Raw genomic sequence first — 18293 nt, forward strand, 5'->3', positions numbered from 1 at the left:
ATGATGGAACCGAAAACTGGTTGTTTGCTCTGGATAAGGGAGTGGTCTTCTATAGAGTATGATGAGTCTAAAATGCAAATTACTTTAAATGACATTAAAAAGGAACAATGAGAACAAAAGCATGGACCAAACCACAAGTATAAAAGAGAATGCACTGTACCTGCACTTGTACTCATAGTGACATATAAAAAGTTTTGTTGGGTGACGGTCTGAGTGCCCTCCCCCACTGATTGCTAGAACGAAAGACATACACACAGCACTATTTCTCCTCGTTACAGGAGATCGAATCAAGATGGACTTTTAAATTTTCTATTGATTCAATCTCCTGCAGCGAGGAGAGACAACTGTCACAGATGAGGTAAAGGAGTAAACATCACACCAACAACCAGGGGGGGTGGGAAAAGCCACTAGGCTTCAAAACTAGGGAAGGGAAAGGGTCACCACCTAAAGAACCCTACTCCTGGCCCTGACTCCTAACCGTATGGGCACCCCCTGAAGGAAGAGATGCCCATACACAGGAACCTGGAAAACCTGGAGACCCTAAGGAGCCCTAAAGATATTGGCAGGACTGAGACAACACGTTCCTTCCCAGATGAAGGAATACGCATCTCCCTGAGGCCTAGCAACAACAACAAAGGGGAAAAGACTAAATACAAACAAGCGGGACACTTAGCTTCTGTTGTAGAAAGATGAGCAGGAACTCAGGGAGAACCACACGCCAGCTCTTTCCAAAATCAAATGACGCAATCTACCGCATAGTCAGAAGGGTGGGGTCAGACTATAAAGGGTAGAAGTGATGACCACTGAGCAACAGCTGAGACGAGGGAAGTGGTCATTAACCCTATCAACACTGAATCAAGGGAAATCAAGGAGGCTGTTAGATTCCTCCACGCTTAACCAGTCTCCTTGATCTCCTGACAGCCTGAGGGACCGTGACAACAACACACTAGGGAGGACTTCTTTCTCCTCATCCGAGCCATCGTGGGGGTCTCAGCACTCAGACCACCACCAATTACAAACTTTTGATATGTCTCTATGACATATCAAAAGTTTTTTTAAACTAAGGGATATTTTAATTCTTCAGCGCAGAAGAACACAAACATTACAGATAAGAAAGACCTAAAATAGTAAACGTAGGACATACTCACTTCAGACTGATGTGAGGAGCAATGAGCATTACCCTCAATGTGAAGCTCATGTGGGAAGTTTTCAGCCCAGAACTTGGATTAAGTGGCTAACCATAGTTCTCCAGAAAACCAACCAGTATTATGTAATTATTTAACTCACAAGTACCTGGCAAGACAGCAATCAGAGAGTGCCACCTTCTGGCTTACCATTCTAGCAAAGCCACTCTACTTCAAGGGCACCAATGACCCTACCAAACAACTAGTATCACTGGTCTGGGCATGGTTCAGCCCCACTGAAGTGAAAGGGGTGGCTTAGCCGCTCCCAGGCCAGTGATACTAGTCATGACGTCACTGGGCCTGCGGGAAACAGAGAGAAGGGCGCTCCCCCAATGTTAATGGATCGACAGTGGTAATCATACTGTTACGCTGAGCGCTCCGGGTCCCCTGCTGGCCTCGGAGCGCTCACAGCGTATGCCCCCAGGCAGCACTCCAGCATCTCGGCGTGTACGTCCTCGCTCTCTAGGGCGCGCGCGCGCCGGGACTCTTAGATTCAAAGGACCAGTGCACCAGTGATTGGTGCCTGGTCCAAAGGGGTTATTAAGGGTTAAGGTTGTGAGAGGCAGTGCTGACTTAATTAGGCTGCACCTGTGCACTGCCCATTTATACCTTCTCCTCCCACAGCCTTCTGACGGATCTTTGTGCCTTGTGCCTCAGAGAAAGCGTTCCCTACGATGTTAGTTTGCCTTACCTGTTGCCGTACCCGTTGCTACCGTCCACTCGCCTTTCAACCTTTGCCGCCTGCCCTGACCGCTGCTACGTCCGACTACGCTCTTACCTTCTCCCTGTGTACCACGCCTTATCAGCTGCCAGAGAGGTCGAGTTGTTACTAGGGGACACGACCTGGTAGTTACCGCCGCGGCAAATCCATCACGCCTTGCGGCGGGCTCTGGTGAAGACCAGTAACTGCTTAGAACCGGTCCTCTAGTACAACCCGCGCCATCGCCTCTTTGGTCCAGAGGATTCACTACCTGTCCTGCCGGTTCGTGACAGTAAGATCCGGCCATGAATCCCGCTGATGTTCCCCTGCCAAGCCTGGAGGACCTCACCACCATTGTGGCCCAACAGGGTCAACAGCTGGCCCAGTTGACCGCTATGTTGCAGCAGCTCCTGCCTTCTCTGCAACAGCCAGCTCCTCCGTCTGCTCCTGCTGCATCACCTCCGCCTGCCGTTACCACCGGTTCCAGAATCCGTTTGTCCTTACCAGACAAATATGACGGAGATCCTAAGCAGTGCCGTGGGTTCTTGTCGCAGTGCTCTCTCCACCTCGAGCTTCTGTCCGACCAGTTTCCTTCTGAGCGAGCCAAGGTAGCCTTTATTCTAAGTTTACTGTCCGGGAAGGCCCTGGCCTGGGCTACACCACTATGGGACCGCGCAGATCCTGCCACCGCTTCCGTCCAGAGCTTCTGCCTAGAGTTCCGGAATGTTTTTGAGGAGCCTGCCCGGGTTACCTCCGCAGAGACTGCCTTACTTTCGTGGGTGACTATGCCATTCAGTTCCGCGCCCTGGCCTCTGAGCTGAACTGGAACAATGAAGCCCTTTGCGCCACCTTCAAGAAAGGACTTAACAGTGAAGTAAAGGACGTTCTGGCTGCACGTGAGCTTCCTTCCACTCTTAGTGACCTCATCTTGCTGGCCACTAGGATAGACAAATGTTTCGCCGAAAGACAAGAGGAACTCCTCCTTGAAAAGGAAAAAGCTCGTCCTAGACGCTTTCCTCGTCTGGCTCCCGTTTTTCCGCATCCACCTCACCCCGCTACTGGGTTTTCCGCCGTGGAAGCCATGCAGGTGGATCGGTCACGCTTGACTCCGCAAGAACGAAGCCGCCGCAGAAACGAGAACCTGTGTCTGTACTGTGCCAGTACCGAGCACTTCCTTAGAGATTGTCCTCTCCGTCCACCGCGTTCGGGAAACGCTCGCACCTAGTAAGCGTGGGAGAGGCGTTGCTAGGTGTGGATTCTTCCTCTCCACGTCTCATCATACCCGTGCAGTTGATCATCTCTTCCAAGTCCTCTTTCTCCGCAGCCGCCTTCTTGGATTCCGGTTCAGCTGGCAACTTCATTCACGCCTCCTTGGTTGACAAGTACCGTATTCCAGTAATCCATCTACCCAAGCCGTTTTTCATTTCTACTGTTAACGGTGAGAGACTCTCAGCCACCATGCAGTTCCGTACCCAGCCTCTGCAGATGGACATCGGAATATTTCATACCGAGACTTTAGAATTCTTTGTCCTTCCCTTCTGTTCCTCCGAACTCCTCCTGGGTCTGCCGTGGCTTCAACGTCATAGTCCTGTCCTGAATTGGTCCACCAGTGAGATCCTGCGTTGGGGCTCCTCCTGTTCGGACCGCTGTCTCAAGCCTGCTCTGGTCAAACAGAACCCGCAAGTTTCTCCGCCTTCTGGGCTGCCCAAGCCATACCATTCCTTCACGGATGTCTTCTGCAAGAAACAAGCTGAGGTTCTTCCTCCTCACCGATCCTATGATTGCCCGATCGATCTGATACTCGGTTCTACTCCACCTCGGGGCAGAATTTATCCTCTCTCACCTCCTGAGACTCTTGCCATGTCCGACTATATACGTGAGAACCTACAGAGAGGATTCATAAGAAAATCTTCTTCTCCTGCTGGGGCCGGTTTTTTCTTCGTGACTAAAAAAGACGGCTCCCTCCGCCCCTGCATTGACTACAGAGGTCTTAATAAAATTACCATCAAGAACCGTTACCCTCTGCCTATAATCTCTGAGCTATTTGATCGTCTCCGAGGGGCTAAGATCTTCACTAAATCCGTATCCGTGAGGGAGACGAATGGAAGACTGTCTTTAACACAAGGGACGGCCATTTCGAGTATTTGGTGATGCCCTTCGGCCTCTGCAACGCACCTGCTGTCTTCCAGGAATTCGTCAATGATATTTTCAGGGACTTACTTTACACCTGCGTGGTCGTATACCTGGATGATATCCTCATCTTTTCCTCCAATTTGGATCTACACCGGGTCCATGTGCAACAAGTTCTTACTCGTCTTAGGAGAAATCGCCTGTACGCTAAACTTGAAAAATGTCTTTTTGGACGGACCTCCCTGCCTTTCCTGGGTTACATTATCTCAGCCCAAGGACTTCAAATGGACCCAGCCAAACTCTCGGCGGTTCTGGATTGGCCACGTCCCTCTGGTCTCCGAGCCATACAAAGATTTCTGGGCTTTGCGAATTACTACAGGCAATTCATCCCTCACTATTCCACTCTGGTAGCTCCTATCGTGGCCCTCACTAGAAAAGGAGCTAACCCCAAATCCTGGCCTTCCCAAGCTGAGGAAGCCTTCCAGTCCCTGAAATCCGCCTTTGCCTCTGCACCCGTTCTCTCTAGACCAGATTCCACCAAGCCCTTCTCTCTTGAAGTGGATGCCTCCTCGGTGGGAGCCGGAGCTGTCCTCACCCAGAAGTCTTCCCGGGGCAAGACTTCAACTTGTGGCTTCTTTTCTAAAACATTCTCTTCCGCAGAGAGAAATTACTCCATTGGGGACAGGGAACTGCTGGCTATTTAATTGGCACTGGAGGAATGGATCTGTCTCGCTCCTCTGATGTGGTGGGCGACGAGTTAACACCTCAATATATTATCCCTCCAGAACGCCTTATTACAGTCGCTCCCGTGGACCTGCGCCTTCTTCCTCCTGGCAAATCCTACGTACCTCCACGTCAGCGGCTGGGAATTCTCAAGTGGGGCCACGCCTCCCCTTTTGCCGGTCATCCAGGGGTGCTAAAGTCTCTCCAACTAATCTCCCAAAGGTACTGGTGGTCTTCTCTGGAGAAAGATGTCTCGGACTTCGTCCAGGCCTGTACGATTTGCGCCCGGGATAAATCGCCTTGCCAGAAACCAGTGGGTCTTCTCTTGCCTCTACCTGTTCCTGAAGTTCCCTGGTCTCACATCGCCATGGACTTTATTACAGATCTTCCCTCCTCCCATGCCAAGTCCATTATTTGGGTCGTGGTGGATCGCTTCTCCAAGATGGCTCACTTTGTACCCTGCCCGGTCTACCCTCTGCACCCATGTTGGCCAAACAATTTTTCCAACACATCTTCCGTCTCCATGGCCTTCCCAAACATATTGTCTCGGATCGTGGGGTACAATTCGTCTTCAAATTCTGGAGGGCTCTACAGGGAGTGCAGAATTATTAGGCAAGTTGTATTTTTGAGGATTAATTTTATTATTGAACAACAACCATGTTCTCAATGAACCCAAAAAACTCATTAATATCAAAGCTGAATATTTTTGGAAGTAGTTTTTAGTTTGTTTTTAGTTTTAGCTATTTTAGGGGGATATCTGTGTGTGCAGGTGACTATTACTGTGCATAATTATTAGGCAACTTAACAAAAAACAAATATATACCCATTTCAATTATTTATTTTTACCAGTGAAACCAATATAACATCTCAACATTCACAAATATACATTTCTGACATTCAAAAACAAAAACAAATCAGTGACCAATATAGCCACCTTTCTTTGCAATGACACTCAAAAGCCTGCCATCCATGGATTCTGTCAGTGTTTTGATCTGTTCACCATCAACATTGCGTGCAGCAGCAACCACAGCCTCCCAGACACTGTTCAGAGAGGTGTACTGTTTTCCCTCCTTGTAAATCTCACATTTGATAAAATGGACCACAGGTTCTCAATGGGGTTCAGATCAGGTGAACAAGGAGGCCATGTCATTAGATTTTCTTCTTTTATACCCTTTCTTGCCAGACACGCTGTGGAGTACTTGGACGCGTGTGATGGAGCATTGTCCTGCATGAAAATCATGTTTTTCTTGAAGGATGCAGACTTCTTCCTGTACCACTGCTTGAAGAAGGTGTCTTCCAGAAACTGGCAGTAGGACTGGGAGTTGAGCTTGACTCCATCCTCAACCCGAAAAGGCCCTACAAGCTCATCTTTGATGATACCAGCCCAAACCAGTACTCCACCTCCACCTTGCTGGCGTCTGAGTCGGACTGGAGCTCTCTGCCCTTTACCAATCCAGCCACGGGCCCATCCATCTGGCCCATCAAGACTCTCATTTCATCAGTCGATAAAACCTTAGAAAAATCAGTCTTGAGATATTTCTTGGCCCAGTCTTGACGTTTCAGCTTGTGTGTCTTGTTCAGTGGTGGTCGTCTTTCAGCCTTTCTTACCTTGGCCATGTCTCTGAGTATTGCACACCTTGTGCTTTTGGGCACTCCAGTAATGTTGCAGCTCTGAAATATGGCCAAACTGGTGGCAAGTGGCATCTTGGCAGCTGCACGCTTGACTTTTCTCAGTTCCTGGGCAGTTATTTTGCGCCTTGGTTTTTCCACACGCTTCTTGCGACCCTGTTGACTATTTTGAATGAAACGCTTGATTGTTCGATGATCACGCTTCAGAAGCTTTGCAATTTTAAGAGTGCTGCATCCCTCTGCAAGATATCTCACTATTTTTGACTTTTCTGAGCCTGTCAAGTCCTTCTTTTGACCCATTTTGCCAAAGGAAAGTTGCCTAATAATTATGCACACCTAATATAGGGTGTTGATGTCATTAGACCACACCCCTTCTCATTACAGAGATGCACATCACCTAATATGCTTAATTGGTAGTAGGCTTTCGAGCCTATACAGATTGGAGTAAGACAACATGCATAAAGAGGATGATGTGGTCAAAATACTCATTTGCCTAATAATTCTGCACTCCCTGTATGTGTTCAGCTCGGGATCAAATTGGACTTTTCTTCTTCGTACCATCCTCAGTCTAACGGCCAAGTAGAACGGGTGAACCAGATTTTGGGTGACTATCTGCGTCACTTTGTATCCTCACGCCATGACGACTGGGCTGATCTACTTCCCTGGGCGGAGTTCTCCTACAACTACAAACAATCCTCTGCCTCTAACAAGTCTCCTTTCCTTGTAGTTTTTGGCCGTCATCCTCTTCCACCTCTGCCGCAGTCTCCCACTCCTTCTTCTGTACCTGCCGTTGACAGTCTTGTACAGGATTTTTCCTCCATCTGGCGAGAAACCCACACTGCTCTCCTCAGGGCTTCCGCCCGTATGAAGGTTCAAGCTGACAAGAGACGCAGATCTCCACCGGAATTTCGTGACAAGGTGTGGCTCTCCTCTAGGTACATCCGATTTAGGGTCCCAAGTTACAAGTTGGGCCCTCGTTTCTTGGGACCCTATAAAATCAAGAGTCGTATCAATCAAGTTTCTTATCAGCTTATCAGCTCCATCTTCCTCCCTCCCTCCGAATCCATAACTCCTTCCATGTCTCCCTTCTTAAACCTGCTGTCTTTAACCGTTTTTCTCCCAAGCTTGTTTCTCCCACCCCTGTCGCCGGTACCTCCGATATATTCTCTGTCAAGGAGATCTTGGCGACCAAGATCTCCCGGGGGAAAAGATTTTTTTTGGTCGACTGGGAGGGCTGGACCGCAGGAGAACATCCTGGACAGCAGTCTCATCCGCAAGTTCTTCGGTACCAAAAAGGGAGGGAGACCAAAGGGGGGGGTACTGTTACGCTGAGCGCTCCGGGTCCCCTGCTGGCCTCGGAGCGCTCACAGCGTATGCCCCCAGGCAGCACTCCAGCGTCTCGGCGTGTGCGTCCTCGCTCTCTAGGGCGCGCGCGCCGGGACTCTTAGATTCAAAGGACCAGTGCACCAGTGATTGGTGCCTGGTCCAAAGGGGTTATTAAGGGTTAAGGTTGTGAGAGGCAGTGCTGACTTAATTAGGCTGCACCTGTGCACTGCCCATTTATACCTTCTCCTCCCACAGCCTTCTGCCGGATCTTTGTGCCTTGTGCCTCAGAGAAAGCGTTCCCTACGATGTTAGTTTGCCTTACCTGTTGCCGTACCCGTTGCTACCGTCCACTCCCCTTTGAACCTTTGCCGCCTGCCCTGACCGCTGCTATGCCCGACTACGCTCTTACCTTATCCCTGTGTACCACGCCTTATCAGCTGCCAGAGAGGTCGAGTTGTTACTAGGGGACACGACCTGGTAGTTACCGCCGCGGCAAATCCATCCCGCCTTGCGGCGGGCTCTGGTGAAGACCAGTAACTGCTTAGAACCGGTCCTCTAGTACAACCCGCGCCATCGCCTCTCTGGTCCAGAGGATTCACTACCTGTCCTGCCGGTTCGTGACACATACTTACCTGATGCCCCTGGGTTCTGGCTCCATCACTGCCCCATTGACTCTGCAGGTCCCGCATCAACATCCGATTTTGTTGTAGTGGTCAAGTGACTCATGACAAGTGACAAGCAATGGATTGCTAAATTAAAGATATCACGACACTCAGCTGAGCTTGCCATAGAAGGCACTGTGCCTGGTATAACAGGGAATTTCCTAATGGCCGACTTATTTTAGGGGGTTGTTTACCCTGGTGGCCTTTCTACAGATCCCCGCTGTGGTTGGACCCGATCCCTGCCATTGGTTTTTGCCTCCATCGCCTCTGCAGGTTACCAGGTCTCCCCAGGTCAACCAGATCGATGGCGCAGAGAAGGGCACTGGAGAAAGAAGTAAGTATAACCATTCAATGGCTTGTCTGAGATTTGAAATTATCTCCTCAGACAACACCCCCCTTCCCCTTTAACTAAAATATGAAATTAACAATTACATGCTGAAAACAAGGAAATGTTTCTGCAATTTCTTCTGCGGAAAGAAAGAGGAAGAGACAGTGAGTTACATTTCTTCAGAATTTCTGCTCGCAGTAAAACACTGACTCACTCCTACTTCTAAGGGCTCATGCACACGACGTATGTATTTTGCGGTCCACAAAACACGGATCTGCAAAAAATATGGATGATGTCTGTGTGACATCCGTATTGCCTCTGTTTTTTTGGCTATTTGGTAGTAGCAGGCTGAGCACTGGCATTTGGAAAAAAATTTGTGAGCATCCCTACCGTTTTTTTTTTATTGTTTAATTTTTCTATATGTACCAGTGGGGTTTAGCTTCTAAACAATTTTGGATATCTGGCAATATGCAACTACAAAACAGAAAAAGACTAGTACATTCAATGTCCTAGTTACAGATAACGTAGCAGAGAAAACACACTAAAATAGTGGATAGTACAATGATAGATTTTTTTAGAGAATTGGAGAAATTATTAATAAAACAATTACAACAACGGGAAATGAGATCCCTGTCACAATATCTAAAAGCAGGTATTACACCTAAACGCCTGACACTATATAAAATACCAGCTTCAGATCTATATAATTATGAATTTAATTCTCAGTTGGAATGGTTTTTTACACTACAGTCAACTGCGTTAGTACAGTCTATAATATACAGAGAAGAGAACAATTAGTAAAAAATATAGAGGAACAGATTTCACAAATTCACGTTATAGTAGATATGCTTCCCAAAAATGAAGAATTTTTGAGACTTCAAAGTAATCTGTTAAAAAAAATAGATAATCTAGAACAAGAGATAATACAGAAGAAAGCAAAAAAAAATCCCTGGAAACATAAACAGTAAGAAATCTATTGCTCAGTATAAAAGTGAGAATAATAATGGAAATAGTGTAATAACATCTATAGAGCAGAGTAAAAAAAATAGATCAACCATTGGCTAGCCCTTTTTTAGAGAAACGGTGCAATAACAATACCAGAATGTACCCTCATCGGTAAAGAAGGGGAAATCATCTGCAAAACACATAAATCAAGGGAATCAAACATCGATGTACAAGGGATCGGCAATACAGACAAAAATGAATTAAAATCCAACTACAATAACATTCCCATCCCCAATCCAAACCCTTCCTACCAGTACAAACAACACAGCAAGTAATGAAAGAAACAACACCCAACAGCATAACGAAAACAGTTCAGATTCATCAACCACCATCAATCCAGTTCGGTACCAGCAGAAAAAGAGAACACGAAGAGGAGGTAGAAATCGAAAGCCCGAGGCAAAAGATAGGGAAGCTATAGGGGATAATGTGATCAATCTAACTTCAGTCACATTAACCCAAGACCAAACAAAATTATTGTGTAAAGGTCTAAAATTTTCTCAAAGCGCACCCCCCTTAGCAAATTTAATGTGTATATAGGGGTGGAAAAATATTTTAGAAAATGATGCTGTAAGAAATATTATTTGAAAAACCCCATAATATATGAGGCCCCTACAGCAAAAGAATATCAGTGTGTGAATTTAAAAATGAAAAAAATACCCAGCATAGAGAAACTAACCACATATGTTCTTCTGGGTCTAGAATTTTGCGACTGGCTTCTAAAGCCCACTAGGATGGTGCATGAATATAAACTGCCCGGCTAAGAATAGGGAACGAGGCAGCCTTTAGAGGAGCGGTGGAAGCAGATATAAGGAAATTAAGAGTGGTGAATCATAAAAATGTAACCAATGAGGAGATAAAGGCCATCAAACTATTCCAGCAAGATGAACACATCACTATTCACCCCCGCAGACAAAAGTGGGGCGATAAATATAAGGAGGAGTGTAGACAACAATTATCAGATAAAGACACATAGCAACGATTGGATAAGGATCCAAGGGATGCCTACTATGAAGAACCCAACGCCATGTGTGACAATGAGTTGAAAAAGGGTATATTGAATAAATCGGAGTCTGAGTTTATATTGGGTACCCCAAGGAGACTGCCGATATTTTATTGTATTCCTAAAGTGCACAAGGATCCAATTAATCCTCCAGAAAAGCCTATTGTCTCTGGCATAGGGTCTATATAACATCAAACTTATCCCAGTATTTGGATCGGTTTCTTCAACCATGTGTCAGAGACAGTCCTTCCTATTTAAAGGACACTACAGCAGTAGGGAAATTACTTGAAAATGTACCTTGTCAACCTCATTGGATATTAGCTACTATGGATGTTAGTTCTTTAGTTCCAAAAGTTGATTTTATTAAAGAATAACAAAAGGTACGGTTACACAACCAAAAGCAATATTGCAGAAGTGCACCTCACGCAGGAGGCGATTAATGATAAGCGTATAATTTTATGCATAAAGCAACCAGGGATTGGTGAGCAAGAGAACTACAAAATAATAATAATAATAATAACAATAAAATCAATAGATTTACATACAGCAGGTAACAAAAAAACATGGTATCCTGTTAAAAGTACGGCTTTTTGAAATTCTTAGTTGCAGGCAGAGTGTACCCCAGGGATCCCGGAGTATACATTATGGGGGGTCAATAACCTCTAACCAACTTTATAATGACAAGTAGGGTATCCTATGAGAAGTGTGGGAGGAGGTCAGCCAGAGTTTCGAGTATGATTCCATCGTATCCCCCATAGTGGATGCAATTTTTTCATATATGGCCATTCTATCCATCCGCTGCACAACCTCAGAAAGACAGAGGGCGTTGGATCACCATTTGACATTAGTTCTTTATACACTAGTATCAACCATAATTAAGGCATAGATGCAGTGTCAAATATTCTCAATAAAGTAGGGAATTTGAAGCCATAACAAAATCAGTTTATTTTGGAGGAAATAAGATTTGTGATTTTACATAACTACAGTAGCAAGAAAAAGTATGTGAACCCTTTGGAATGATATGGATTTCTGCACAAATTGGTCATAAAATGTGATCTGATCTTCATCTAAGTCACAACAATAGACAATCACAGTCTGCTTAAACTAATAACACACAAAGAATTAAATGTTACCATGTTTTTATTGAACACACCATGTAAACATTCACAGTACAACTTGTTGAACCTCATGTGGCAGCAATAACTTCAACCAAGTTATTTCAGTTCAGCAATATCCTTGGGATGTTTGGTGTGAATCGCTTTCTTGAGGTCATGCCACAGCATCTCAATCGGGTTGAGGTCAGGACTCTGACTGGGCCACTCCAGAAGGCGTATTTTCTTCTGGTTAAGCCATTCTGTTGTTGTTTTACTTCTATGCTTTGAGTCGTTGTCCTGTTGCAACACCCATCTTCTGTTGAGCTTCAGCTGGTGGACAGATGGCCTTAAGTTCTCCTGCAAAAGTCTTGATAAGCTTGGGAATTAATTTTTCCTTCGATGATAGCAATCCGTCCAGGCCCTGACGCAGCAAAGCAGCCCCAAATCATGATGCTCCCACCACCATACTTCACAGTTGGGATGAGGTTTTGATGTTGGTGTGCTGTGCCTCTTTTTCTCCACACATAGTGTTGTGTGTTTCTTCCAAACAACTCAACTTTGGTTTCATCTGTTCACAGAATATTTTGCCAGTACTGCTGTGGAACATCCAGGTGCTCTTGTACAAACTGTAAACGTGCAGCAATGTTTTTTTTGGACAGCAGTGGCTTCCTCTGTGGTATCCTCCCATGAAATCCATTCTTGTTTAGTGTTTTACGTATGGTAGATTCGCTAACAGGGATGTTAGCATATGCCAGAGACTTTTGTAAGTCTTTAGCTGACACTCTAGGATTCTTCTTCACCTCATTGAGCAGTCTGCGCTGTGCTCTTGCAGTCATCTTTACAGGACGGCCACTCCTAGGGAGAGTAGCAGCAGTCCTGAACTTTCTCCGTTTATAGAAAATTTGTCTTACCGTGGACTGATGAACAGCAAGGCTTTTGGAGATACTTTTATAACCCTTTCCAGCTTTATGCAATTCAACAATTCTTAATCTTAGGTCTTCTGAGAGCTCTTTTATGTGAGGCATCATTCATATCAGGCAATGCTTCTTGTGAAAAACAAACCCAGAACTGGTGTGTGTTTTTTAGGGCAGGGCAGCTGTAACCAACACCTCCAATCTCATCTCATTGATTGGACTCCAGTTGGCTGACACCTCACTCCAATTAGCTCTTGGAGATGTCATTAGTCTAGGGGTTCACATACTTTTTCCACCTGCACTGTGAATGTTTACATGGTGTGTTCAATAAAAACATGGTAACATTTAATTCTTTGTGTGTTATTAGTTTAAGCAGACTGTGATTGTCTATTGTTGTGACTTAGATGAAGATCAGATCACATTTTATGACCAATTTGTGCAGAAATCCATATCATTCCAAAGGGTTCACATACTTTTTCTTGCAACTGTATTCTTATTTTGACCCCAGTTACCATCTACAAATCACTGGGACTGCCATGGGCACCAGGTTCGCCCGAAGTTATTACAGTGTGGGAACAGGAGGTTGTGGCACCAAGGCTGGGGGAGGGCCTGGTGCTCTGGCATTGTTATATAGATGATATTTTGTTAATTTGGGATAAATCACAGGCATAACTCACACAGTTTATATAGAAAATCAACTCCAACCAGTTAAACCTGAAGTTCTCACCCAATTTCAGCACCCAAATGGTTGAATTTTTCGATTTAAAGATTAAAATGAAGGAAAATGCGTTTATATACAGTACGAATCAGAAATCCGTTGCTAAAAATACTTTTATATTACATAAAAGCTGTCATCTACCAAGATGGCTTCTAAATGTTCCAAGTAGCCAATTTAGAAGACTGAAAAGAAATTGTACTAAACAGGAACAATTTGAAGAGGAGGCATTAGCAATGATGACTCAATCAATATCATGAGGAGGTACTGGAAAAATTATTAGATAGAGTTAGAAAAATGGATAGATCCACTTTCTTTAATGAGAAGAAGCGGGACTCACAAGAAAAAGAAGAGGAGATAAAATTAGTATTACTATTTACTACACAATATAACATATTTTAGGTATAATTCATAAATATTGGCATTTATGGAAGACAGAACGGTAGGGTCTATCATTCCAGAACAACCACCTATAGTCTATATGAATTGCATTGTGAGTGTCACAGCGGGGCGTGGGGGAAACCCCCTGCCGTGCAATGGCGGTGGCTGCTAGCCAGGTAGCAGGGAACTGGGAGCAAGTCACCTCCTAATGCAACTCTAGGTTCTCTAGACTCCTAGCGCATGAGCCGCCTCAGATGGTAAGGGGACTCATGCTCACCGACCTAGAACCCTGGGAATCCCTGCTGTGCCCTAATCCTGAAGACAGGGCAGAGACCACCCATTCATCCTTCACCATGGATGAATGGTGTCTCCTGAAGCCCAGCAACTGACCACCAACTAGACAGGGCCACAGGCGAACGACAGGTAAGTACATAAGACAACAGACAACAAAAGTTATCAGGACTTACCTGTCGCCGGCGAGATGGACCGGAAACTCACAGTCTAGCTGTTTGCTTAAACCCCTCCAGGAAAGCACACCATACAACATACACCACAGGTGGGGAAGAGTAAACAGAAGCAAGCAGGAGGGAAAGCAAGGGAAAACAATAACAAATACACGTTGCCGGAGGCAACAACATGCAAGGCAACCATGTCACGGAACACACCACAAAGGCCGTGACACTGCCCCCGCATGCAGACACAGCAACACGTTGCCGCAGGCAACAGCAAGCGTGGCCAAGTGTCACAGCGCACACCAAAGGCCGTGACAGTGAGCCAGCCATATTTTCATTAGATTATTTGTAGGACATACTTTCGTCAGACTGACAGAGAAGCAATGAGCATTAACTATGGATGTGGAGCTCATGTGGGAAGTATCCAGCCCAGAGCTTGGATTAGGTGGTTAACCATAGTTCTCCAGAAAAGCAACCGGTATTATGTAATTATTATGTAACTCAAAGAACCTGGCAAGACAGCAATCAGAGGGTGGCACCTTCTGGCTTACTATTCTAGCAAAGCCACTCTACTTCAAGGGCACCAATGACCCTACCAAACGACTAGTATCACTGGCCTGGGAATGGCTCAGCCCCACTGAAGAGAACAGGGCGGCTCTTCAGCACCAGGGCCAGTGATACTAGTTGTGACGTCATTAAGCCTGTGGGAAACAGCAGGAAGGCCGCTGCGCTTCTGCCAGTGCCGCTGCCTGCTCAAACAGCTGATCGGCGGGGGTCCCGGTGTCAGAACCCTCGCCGATCAGTAATAAAAAGCTGCAGACCCCTTTAAAGGGGTTGTTCACCCCGAAGGACCCTTTCCCAATGTGGGTGGATTGACAATGGTAATCATACTTACCTGATGCCTCTGGGTTCTGGCTCCATTGCTGCCCCATTGATTCTGCATCAACATCTGATTTTATTGCAGTGGTCAAGTGACTAATGGGTGACACGATTGCCAGTCCTTGGCTGCAGCGGTTAAGTGAGCCACGTCAAGCAATGGATTGCTAATAAGTGAAAGATATCATGACACTCAGCAGAGCTAGCCCTACAAGGCACTGTGTCTGGTATAACAGTGAATTTCCTAGTGACCGACTTCCTTTAAAGGGGCTGTTCACCCTGGTGGCCTTTCTACAGACCCCCCCCCCCTCCCCTGTGGTTGGACCCGCTGTGGTAATCATACTGACCTGATCCCTGCCATTGGTTTCCACCTCCATCGCCTCTGCAGGTCACCAGGTCTCCCCGCGTCAACCAGACCGATGGCGCAGAGAATGGCACTGGAGAAAGAGGTAAGTATAATTCAATGGCTTGTCTGAGAATTGTAATTATCTCCTCAGACAAAACCCCCCTTCTCCTTTAACTAAAATATGAAATTAACAATTGCATGATGAAGACAAGGAACGGGCAGCAATGTTTCTGCAACATTTCTGAGGAAGAGACATTTCTCCAGCATTCCTGCTCACAGTAAAACACCGACCGATTCCTACAACTAAAAGTATTATTATTCATGGCCCATTCTGAGGAAAGACCATCATTAATAAGATCCTGGAAAACCTCTTTAGAAGTTGATAGCAGGCATATTTCCAACTTTTCTGCAAAAAGAATTCAGAGGGCGACTGTAAGTTTTAACAACTTATAAGGGTTGTCCAACCAAAAAGAAAAATTAATTAGAGGCAGGGGGTGGAATTTTTCTTTAAAAAACAACTTTTGAAAGTCCCGCTCTTCCAGTGCTCCAGATCCTGTCGTCATTGCTTCTGGTCCTTGCTGGAGAGTAAGCAGGGGCAGACATATCGTTGGTGCAGCCTGTAGAGCCACAAGGGGCCCTTTTGGGGGTCTACCACAATAAAAAAAAAAAAGGGTATCAAGGTTCCCTTGATTCAAAATTATTGATTATTTCTGATATATAACATTTAACCGATTAATTGTGACCACAGCAACGGAGACGGTTTTCTCTGGGAACGCCGGAAGTTGGAATGGCTCGGGGGAGCCGTTCATTGCTTGTGATAGCCTTAGTCCTTTTGATAGATCCAAGTCTATTGCAGCAGTAGCTTCTATAGAGGTCTGAAGGTGGCCGGGCTCCATAGGAACATAGTGCAACCATAGACCGCAATGTAAATTCATGGACAAGCGTTCTGATAATCGCTTAAAATACGTGTAAGCAAAAAAAAAGTAAAAAAAATAAAATGGGAAAAATGTGAAAGTTTAAATCATCCCCTATTATTTTTTTATCATACGGAAAGGGGGTGATTTAAACGTTTATATTCTTTAACTTTTTTTTTTTTTACTTTTTTTGGAATGATTTTGAAGCTCGTACAAATCGCATATTTTTTTATTTTAAACAATCATGGATTTTTAAAATGCATTTATAGCTCATTTCTTATGTTCTTCTTAAGAATTGCAGTTTAAATGCCCTCTGCCTCTTCAGCGAGGCTGAGCGCATTCAAATCAATTACCGCCATACTTTTTAACCATTTAGATGCCGTTATCTCACTTGATCACGGCATCTAAAAGCTTTAATGTTGTTGCACTGGTAGCAAAAGGGTTAAAACTCAAGAAAATGAAGAATATAAATAATAATAAAATATTTATAATATTTATTACAATATAATATTTATTACAATATAATAATGTATTGCTGTAATCACACTGACCCAGAGAATGAAGGGAACAGGTCAGTTTTACCGCATAGTGAACGCTGTAAAAACTATGTGAACGAAAAAATAAAAAGGCTCCGGGAAGCAGGGGCGTAGCGTGGGGGATGGGGGGGGGGGGGGGGCGTTGCCCCGGGCGCCAAATTGCAGGGGGCGCCAGGCAGCTGAAATAGGCCAGATGCCTATAAGGCAGTAGAGCGACGCAGGACTCGGTCACAAATCGATTACCTCACTGTGACCTCCTGCATCGGATCTCGCGAGATGACGCAGCGCAGGAAGGCACAGTGAGGTGTTCGTGACCGCCTGCGCCGGGACACCACAAGCTGTGATAGAGAGAGGTAAGTATAAATTTTTTTTTTTTTATGTACCCTACCCTAATTGCAGAGGCACTGGGGGCACTATGGGGTGGGGGAGAAGCAGAAAGAGGAGGACCACCGACTGGACATCATAGTAATAAGAGTGGAGTGGCGGCCATTACATTAAAGGAGTTGTCCGGGTTCAGAGCTGAACCCGGACATACCCTTTTTTTCACCCAGACAGTCCCCCCGGCAGTGTGTTCAGTGATGTCACCGGCTCTGAGGGGCGGGCTTTAGCTCTGCCCTAGCCGTTTTACTGGCTAGGGCAGAGCTAAATCCCGCCCATCAGTGCCGGTGACGTCACCGGGGTTCCTGGCAGCCCCATGTAGAGCCCTGGTACGTCACCCGAACTCCTAAAAATGCCTTTGCCCTGTGCAATTTAGCGGGGGCAGCATGTCAGGGGGGCTGCCGGGGTGAAAATGGAGGGATGTCCGGGTTCAGCTCTGAACCCGGACAACCCCTTTAATAACAAAGAGGGGTCCAATATATTAATAACAAAGAGGGGGCCATTACATTATTATTACTATAATAGCCCCCTCTTTATTAATAATATAATAGCCCCCTCTTTATTATTAATATAATGGCCCCCTCTTTATTATTAATATAATGGCCCCCTCTTTATTATTAATATAATGGCCCTCTCTTTTTTATTAATGTAATGGCCCCCTCTTTATTATTAAAGAGGGGCCATCACATTAATAATAAAGAGGGGCCATTACATTAATAATAAAGAGGGGGCTATTATATTATTAATAAAGAGGGGGCCATTATATTAATAATAAAGAGGGGGCCATTATAATATACAGGGGGAATAATATTATGGGGAATGGGGGACTATCTGTCTGGCTCTAACACAATATTGGGAGACACCAGGAAGGAGAGGATGATAGTAAAGTGAGGAACCTAAAAAAAAATCTGTGAAACTCTGCAGAGACGAGAAGCGGCTGAAAGAAGGTGTCATGGCGGTCTTATCTCTGAATGAAGACGTTGAGGAAAGTCTACATCAC

This window comes from Bufo bufo, chromosome 7 (assembly GCF_905171765.1).
Source record: "Bufo bufo chromosome 7, aBufBuf1.1, whole genome shotgun sequence".
NCBI lineage: Eukaryota > Metazoa > Chordata > Amphibia > Anura > Bufonidae > Bufo > Bufo bufo.